The 9,630-nt window shown below is 38.5% G+C and overlaps 1 pseudogene; it reads right to left on the bottom strand.

Moving 5' to 3' along the window:
• Positions 1 to 4,780: 4,780 nt before the first annotated feature.
• On the bottom strand, positions 4,781 to 5,965 carry LOC127619689 (putative nuclease HARBI1; annotated as a pseudogene).
• Between the last annotated feature and the right edge of the window lie 3,665 nt (positions 5,966 to 9,630).

Genomic DNA, 9,630 nt, shown 5'->3' on the forward strand with positions numbered 1-9,630 from the left:
ACTGTGCTCCATAACTGGTGAGGTGTATATATGCAATTTACAGCAGAGAAAATATATTTGGGCTATTTTCAACCTTCCATCAATATATGGAGGCAGAAGAGAGCTGATAATTGCAGGCAGAAAAGGCACCTAATAAATATTCTGGTTGTAAAGTGGAGATAAAACCAATGATAAAGATATATATATATAGAAATATACATTTAATAGAGTATAACCTAACAATAAAAAAAAATAAAAAAAGGAATAAAAACAGTGAGATAACATAGATGTAAAATGAAGTCTAGCAGCTGTTGATTGGAATGTGCTAGAGCATAACTCCTAAACTAGTCTGTAACATAAAAGTAATGGACTTCATACAGAGAATCTATACATTCAAGAGGTATAACTGTGCTCAGAGAAAAAGTTTATATTAAAGTGACGAGTAAGAATATTTAAATTATAAAGAACTGTAAAGTGACAATTCCATTTGGGAAATCACATTATCTGAACAAATAATAAAGCTTTGAGTCCGGTGTATTGCATTAAACTGAAGTCAACTAAGTAATTGGAATTTAAACAAAGGTTGTAGTTAAGATAAGTGTTGTTATATTACATAAGGTAAACCTCCAGTGGAAATACTAAAATCTAGAAGTCCACTGTGTAAAATCTCAAAGAAATGAGAAAGCAAAATAAATAAATAAATAATAAAGTGACGTGAATTAACTTTGTGTATTAAAAAGTAAAGGTGAAAGAAATTGGAACATTTTTTCAAAATATTGCCGTTGAAGATTAGTGTAGAAGGAAATACATTTAAAAAATGATAGATTAATTTATTTTCTAAATGTATTGATTTATCTAAATTAATGGTGCTAAAATATTTTTTCATTTTTATATGCCAAGTAAAAATGAAGAAAGAACCAGTGAAGAAATAAAAACTAAGATCTAGATGAGGACTGATCCTAAAAAGTAAATTGACAAACATATATGTAATGTATTCATGTATGGGGTATAATAATTCATATATTAGAAGAAGATAAGGAAATTGATTTAGAAAGACATTTAGATTAAAAGGTTAATAAATAAATCAATATAAAGATAAGAGTAAAAACTAAAAACAGGAAAAGTAAAAAGAATAAAGTAAGCGATATGTCCAGGAAGTTTAAAATTCACTGAGAAATATGAGGCAGGCCAGAAAAGCTGAGGGATGCAGAGGAGGGTAAAATGACAGGGTACTTTTTAAAAATACCTCCCTGTGTGACCCCAAAGGTTAGCTCCCAAAGATCAGCCCCCAAATACTTCAGATAGAATGTGGATGGTATTTCTCTTAGTGAGGCCAGTAGTTATCAAAGCCACAGAAAATGGAAAGGGAGATTAAAAAGAAGGATTTTAAAATTGGAATATGAAAAGTAAATCTTAAATGTGAAAATTTCACATTCATGTGTCTGTTTTATGTTCTGTCTAGTCCAATATGAGAGAATAACATTTTTTACAATATTAAATTAAACTATAATGTCTTGATATATACATTTAAAAACCCATGATTATATGTTTTATTTTTGATGTGTTTAAATATATCTGGAGAACAATGTACATGTGTGTGCAACTTTATTGGTGTAAACTTGATCAACCAACAAAAATAAGACAGATAATGTTTATTATTTTTGCTAGGGAATGTCTGACTGGAGAGATTGAGTGAGACCAGGGGTGTATTCCAGAAAGCTGGGTTAATTTACCATCAGATTAACCCTGAACTATGGGTTGATTAACCCAAAACCTGCTTACTTGGGGTATGTCGGTTCCAAAACACCTGTGTCGAGTTAGTTTAATCAACCTACTGCTAATAACCTCGAGTTAATGCGCGCGCACGGCGAACATATAAAGGCATTTTCAATGGAACGCCGAATTCAGGAGTCACCATGGAAACTAAGGGTGAAAAGTTACGTGCCGCGTAATTCTCCAAAGCGGAGTTAGAAGTTTTAATGTTGGCTTATGAGGAGTTCAAGCCCATTATAATGAAAAAAGCAATACAGCTGCATATGCGAGGGCAAGACAATTGCCTTGGCAAAAAATAACTGACGGAGTAAATGCGTACGTTTTTTTTTTAATTACATTTTAAATATGCTTGCCTTTCTTTTGTTAATTTGCAAAGTTGAACAATTGTCTTTTTGAGCATGTGGCATGACTCGACAAGCATTTACTTTTCTCTACATCAGTTTCTTAAGAATACAGTGCAATGTAGCTATATTGACAAGAAATATTTAGGCCTCTTGTTTTATAAGGTGTAATCCTTCTGGAGCCAAAAGAACTCTTTCCCAAGTCAAAATGAACCACAAAAACATTCTCCAAAAAGGTAACATTTTATTTTAACTGTTGTAAGATCAATGTCTTAAGTTACCTTTACAGTATTCTTCCTATATAGCTAATAGAAAGAAGGCTAACTGGCGGGGGTCCACCTCCACCTCCTCTCACCCCATCTGAGGAGTTGGCTCTTTCACTCAATAAAGGTTGCCCTGTGGTCGATGGTATTCCAGAGGGTACTTCGTCAGACTTTGCTACCTCCCACAACAACTCAAGTGACTTGGTACAATGTAGGTATACCATATTAGTACTTATGATTATTTAGTCATACGTTTGGACAAAACAATCATTAACTCTTGTCATTAGGAAGAAGGCTAAATGCTTCCCAGATGCAGTCATTGTTTCACTTGTGCATTATGCATACATATTCTATTTTACAGCATATGCCTTTATTCAGTGTCTGTCATACTTTAGTAATTTACACATTGAATATCTTTTTTTTCTTGCAGTTGCTGATGGACGCATTGTATTATTGGATCCTCCTGAAACCACACAGTCTGTCACAATTGTTAGTGGTGCATTTTATGAACCAGTTGCTTTTAGATCTTTCACTTTGTCTGCCAGACAAAGTAACCTTGCATATTTCCACTCTAGAATGATGATGAAGAGACCACATCTGCTGTGACTGAACTAGAAAGTGCTGGGAGACCCACAGAGGTATGATGCATATACTGGACAATGCATAGCTATTTAGATGGAGTGAAAAATGTGTCATTTGTCCTGTGACAGAATCTAGCTGGGGATGTACATGCAGATGAGGGTCCATCTACCTCTACACATAATCTTAGCAGTGTAAGAACTTGTCCCTGGTTGTCCTTATTTACATAATGTTACTATGTGGCAGATTTTCTTCTTTAACCATCTGTAACACAGTTGAAGGATGGGCAAGGAGGAGGCGAGAACCGGCTTGTCAACATAAATTATATTTTAATGAGAAACTTAAACTCAAAAACACATAAACAAACACACATGACGGACATGTCCGTAATTCTCTCTCTCTCGAACCATCGTCACCGGCCGCCTTTATCCCTCGCGCGCCTCATCAGGCTGATTGGGGACCGGGCGCGCGATATTCCGACCGGCCCCGCCCCCCTCCGCTCCACACTCCTCCCGCCGTTATCTCAGGCCGGGGTGCCACCGGCATGACGTACACCCCCCCTATCCCTGGGGCGGGGTGTATCTTGCGTCCCGCGTGGTCATCCCCGCCTTCCTCGCCCTGGGAGGAGACAGGAGGGGAAGACAACAACAACAAAACAAAATAGGTGCGGGAAAAGGCCAACACGGTGCGACAGGGAGAGAGAGAGGAGAGAGAGAAAAAGCTCACTCACCGGTTCTCTGATGTACCGTCGCGTGGTCCTCGAACACTCCTCCACACTCAGGCGGACGACAGCCGCTCCAACACCGGGCGAACCAGAGTGAAACCGCCGACCCCCAGCGGGTAGAACACGCCTCCGCTTTTCTGGCGGCAAATGGGGACACTCCTCCGCCCCTGGCAGCGGCTCTACCGCTCCGGGCGGTCGGAGAGTTTCTTCCCTCCTCCCCTCGCGGACGGCGGTCTTCCCTCGACCCCTCCGCGTCTCTGGGGACGGCAGGGCACTCCTCCGCCCCGGCAGCGGCTCCTCGCTCCAGGCGGTCGGGGTATCCAGTCCCCACTTGCCCCGCGGACGACGGCCGTACCCCGCATCCGGGCGGTCGGGCTACTCCGTCACCCGGCAGATGGCAGCGGCGCTCCCCTGGGTGGACGGCAGTGTCGAGGACTCTGCGACGGGCATCCCTCCTCCTTCCTGGGTTTCGGCACCAATGTAACACAGTTGAAGGATGGGCAAGGAGGAGGCGAGAACCGGCTTGTCAACATAAATTATATTTTAATGAGAAACTTAAACTCAAAAACACATAAACAAACACACATGACGGACATGTCCGTAATTCTCTCTCTCTCAAACCATTGTCACCGGCCGCCTTTATCCCTCGCGCGCCTCATCAGGCTGATTGGGGACCGGGCGCGCGATATTCCGACCGGCCCCGCCCCCCTCCGCTCCACACCATCTTATTTACTTTGCCTTCCTAGTTGTCTGCAAAGGAGGTGTATAAGGTCCATCTATTAAGGCAAATTAAAAAAACTGACAAGGACATGGACCTTATACAGCTTCAGCTAGAGGAGAAAAGGCTGGCCATTAAAAAGGCCAAACTTGAAATAGAACTACTGGAGCATCGCCTTAAGGTGAGAAGAATCATATGTGAACATGAATCTGTTATTTTATTTTTTATTTTTTGTTTGTGTGTGTATAAAGCAATAAATACAAATCTGTCATGTCTCTTTTATTTTAGGATATGAAGAAATAGAACAGATTAAATAAAGTGATTTTGACAAATCATGTCTCTAAGCATTCTGCCATCTCTGTGGTCTGCTAGATTCAATGGGTGTTGTTCTAGGTCATCTTCATCAGGACAGGGGGGGATGCCTCTCTCCTCTTATTGTGGCAATGTTGTGAAATACCACACAAGCAACTGTGATGTCACATGCCCTATTTGGAGTGACCCTGAGCCCACGCAGACACTGAAACCTCGCCTTCAGAATGTCTATTGTCATCTCCACCTTGGCCCGTGTTCTGCTGTGAGACAGGTTGAAGCGTGTCTGTGGTCCGGGCTCAGGATCAGGGTAGGGTGTCATCATATAGGGGAGGCAAGGGTATCCTCTGTCCCCCAGCAAGTGTCCTGTAATGTTTGAGGTGTTTTGTAAATGTAATAAAGACTACAAGCATTTGTCTAACAAAACGTAAGCTGTTGAAATTTGTTGCACAGAGATGACTCTCTAAATATTCTGGCATCATGTACAGACCCAGGCCATTTTGCCTCAACATTAGTAATGAGGTGGGTTGCATCACATATTACCTGTGGAGAACAATAAGTTTATTATTTGTAACACCAGTATTAAGGAGCCAAAATATAGCTATTACCTGCACATTGATGCTATGCACAGACTTCCTATTAACATAGTCTCCCTCATTGATAGATGGCGCTTTAATAGGAATATGGGTGCCATCAATGCTCCCAATCACGTTTGGGAACCCTGAAATTAAGATTAATTACAAGTTTAAGAAGTCTGTGTAGCCTTTACGTGTGTGTGCAGTCAAAATAAACCTATTAAGAAATGTCATTTAATTGAAGTAGATGACGGAATTTCTGAGAGCAAACCTGCCACCCTGTGGAATTCTTCTTTAAGAAAGTGCACAGGTTTATGGCCAGGGAACTGTACAAAAGTGTGTAGAAACCGTTTCAGTGCCATGCATACTGTACGAACGGCTCTACACACTGTTGCCTTTCCCACATGCTCTGCATCGCCCACATTGTAGACAAAACTCCCCGTAGCAAAAAAGCGCAGAGCAATACAAAGAATTTGTTCGGCGCTAAGCGCTGACCCGCGGTTTGTTACGTTTGAGATGTGTGGTTTTAGTAGGTTTGTTAAATAAATTAACGACTCCCTAGAAAAACGATAGCGCTCCTGCAAATATTCGTTAGGATAAGAAAAGACATCGATACGTGGTCTCATCACCCTCTCACGGCGAATAAAACCCCATATAATCTGTGCCTCTACGTCCACAGGATCCTCATCAAAAGGGCACGCCATGCTCGGAAACCTCTCTGAAACAAACTAACCCTGCAACATAACCTGCTCCGGAGCAGGTTATGATCAGAGAGTCAGTTGCTATGGTTACTTACATAACCCGAAAGTTACCTCCGTTTTTGGAACCGAAAGCAGAGGTTATCCGCTTACTCCTAAACTTACCAGGGTAAGTCACATAACCTGCTTTCTGGAATACACCCCTGATAGTGCTCTTAATAGAAACAGATCCTGCGCTCTGTAAGGAGAGAGAGCAGGAGGCCTATACCCTGTGTCTCTCTTGATCTCTCCACTCAAACAAAGGGGCATCCCGAATTTAGAACAGATAGGTAGATAGAAGATTATTTTAAGATTAGATATTTTCTTTTATTTCTTGTTTTATATATTCAGTGTAGGCATTGGTTGATCATGGGTACACTGAGAGCTGTCACTGAGACTAGAATTAAAGAAAATAAATTTAAGAATAATTTAAATCATTTCATGTTCTCTACTGTTCAAATTTGCTCAGAGAAGTTTTTTCTTGGGTTTGCTCTGTGACCAGTCATGCCAGATAAAATTTAAATAAGTCCCAATATGTGGTGTATTTGATTGAAAAAAATATTGATAATGCTAAGGAAAAACTGGTAATTGGTACTAGGTGAAAACCCATAGAGAAACATTAAGATTAAATTGATTATCATAAATAAATTGATGTTCATGTGTCTATTCTGTGTGAAATTGATGCTAACTATGTTTTACTCTTTCTGTTGTCAGCATTGTGTAAGTCATTTCAATAACTCATTCTGGAACCAGTCTCTCACCATTGTAGATGACCTGGCCAAATGATTTATTGAAGAAGCTTATATTGCAAGAGAAATTCCGGAGAAAAGAAAAAAGACTGAGAAATACAGTATGTGTGGGCTGTTATATGATTGGCCCTCCTACTATAATGAATGCTGGTAATCATTACTGAATTGACATTTCAACTGTTGATTCAAATTTCTCTGGATAAGTTGATTTCAGTCATATATGACTAATTGGATGTTTGATTCTCCAACTGCCATCCATGGGTGCAATATCCATGTCTAAATTGTTCTGAGGGTCTAAATTTAAATCCAGCATCTAATTGCTAATTTGTTGATGTGAAGGTTAAATATTAAAACTTAATGGCAAAGTAAGAGTTACATATTGGGTTGGTTACTCCACAAAATTTCCCAAAGACTACCCTCACTTTAAAGAAAAAGATTAATCAGTGCTAAAAGGAGTTAATTAAGTGTCTATTTCTAATAAGCTATTTCTATTTTGAGTTAAATCCATGAAGAATACAATTTTAGAGGTATACAGTTTATGCACAGTGACATCTGTCTCTGCTATTTAACTAAATGATTTGTCAGGAAATGCTAAGTATAAGAGGATAATAACTAAAAGGATTTAATGTATTTTACTGATCAATTATTGCAAAACACAAGACATTTGTTTGAGCTTCCATTGTGCCACTTTACTATTTTATTTTGTTTAAAATCTTTAATTTCTTTTTTGTTAATTTAAAAATGTGATTTATGTTGGTTTATTTGACATAATGAAAGTTCCTTCTCCTGAGAAAGAATAGGAAAAGGGATTAAGTAATCATAAGGAGGTTTATTGACTTACATTTCTCAATGGTCTGAATACAAATGCGCATTATTTTTATTGCGCAAGGGGGGAAGGGATAAGAGAAGTAGAAATTCTAGAAGTTTTCTTGAAGATGGTTTAAAATGGGAAAGGTTGAAAACAGAAAATATAATGAAATATATTTGAATATATAATTTCATTAAATTACATTTATCACTATTCTCACTGTTGTAGAGTTACAAATGTGTTATTGCGAGATTCTAAAATGAGAAGGAAAAAAAAGGAATAACTGTAACAACAGTGTGAAGGAGTGCAATCTCTCTCTCTCCAAATTCTTTCCTTCTCAGTTTAAGTTTTTTTAAGTGGGCAAAAACCATATCACTAAACTGTTTTATTTTCTTTTGATTTTATTTTCTTATATATGGAACATGATGTGATTTGACAATAATGTTAGATACAGTAATATGAAGGAAAGGTTCAAACAGCTTTCCTCATCATGATTAAATATTTTTTATATTCAGAGGGCAATTTGAATGGAAATTAGTGAACTGTAGATGAGTTCAATTGTAACATTTTACTTTTAATTTAGACGATTTCAATAGATTGTGAACTTTGAATAATGCTTTGTGAATTTAAACATGTTTTGGACTGTCTCAATGTTTGAGCAGTGTAGATGGTTCCATTGGCTGTGACGGTTCTCTGGTGATGCTCCCTGAAACAAGGGAAAATATCTGTTTGCTGATACCAGATTATTAAAGATTGGATAGAAAGACTGAGCGGTACCAAGACCAGAGACAAAAGATGATGACCCGATGATGGGTAAAATTCTTCAGTGGCAAGAGGTGACGACCCAATGACGGGTAAAGACTCTCCAATTGCAAAATGAGAGCTGCCTAAGACAGGGTTTCACCGCCCTGGAAACATGCCCAAGAAGGTTGAACTGGGTTTAAGGAAGTGGATGGATGCTTTTAATAAAGAAGCGTCAAAAGGGAGGTCTAGAAGAAACCTGCCAGAAGTTGTGAGTTCCACTCAACCCGACTGTGTCTTAATAACCGCTTTATTAAAATATTTTATCACAGCGATGAATAACAAGCGTTCTATCACTGTGTTATCAGGGGATCACACCCTGTGTAGAAGATCAATTCTAGATTGATTTTGGAGGTAAAGCTTTGAGAACCGTTGCATACAAAGAAGTGCCTAAATTATTAAAGAAGTATTAAGCAAACCTGGGACTGTTTGCATGATGAAGAATTACGATTGAAAAATTATTTTTGTTTATGCTTTTATTGAACTCATGTACATTTTAATAATAATGAAGAATGGAAAAAGAAAATATGGTGGTTACTAAAAATTAACATGGCCTGGCTTGTTTATAGCAATTTAAATAGATTGCTTAAAGAAATAGGGTGCACAATTAGCTAAAATTAATATAATATTTGGAATAACTGCATTGTGGAAGGAATAATATTCTTTTGTGTGTTACCATTGGTAAAAACATTATTTATTCAAGCAATAGTGAAGCAGATGACATTGATCAATGTGAATGGCCCAATGCAATGGCAACTACCCTGAATGGACAGAAAGACCAAATTGAGAGGAAATTGATTCCTTCAATGAATATATAAGAAGATATGAAGACCCACGCCCTGGGTGTAAGTGCTGGCTAACCTCTCCCCAAAGGGTGACCCTCTACGATGCGCAAAGTATCTGGGTTGAAGACATCTACACTACAAGCAAGAACTCTTAAAATTAGGATGAATATTTTGTTTGATACACTCTACATAACTGTGACAACCAAATACAAGACTGAACCAGGAGCATGCACATGCTTAAATATGTTAATTTGTGACTATAATGTCACAGAGGAGGGAATATGTAGTATATTTTTATCAAGTTAAGTATACATTAATCAGGTGTAATCAATGTAAACATTGTTGATGTTTACCACAGTTATATCTGACAGGAAAATATACAGTTTGCTGTGTGTGCATGAAGGCCTGTGGTCATAAAAGAATGTGTGCTCAACATATGTGTGACATTTGAATGTATGTGCAAAAACAGAAATAGCATTACTTGGGGGG

The sequence above is a fragment of the Xyrauchen texanus genome, chromosome 26 (genome assembly GCF_025860055.1).
Source record: "Xyrauchen texanus isolate HMW12.3.18 chromosome 26, RBS_HiC_50CHRs, whole genome shotgun sequence".
Lineage (NCBI taxonomy): Eukaryota > Metazoa > Chordata > Actinopteri > Cypriniformes > Catostomidae > Xyrauchen > Xyrauchen texanus.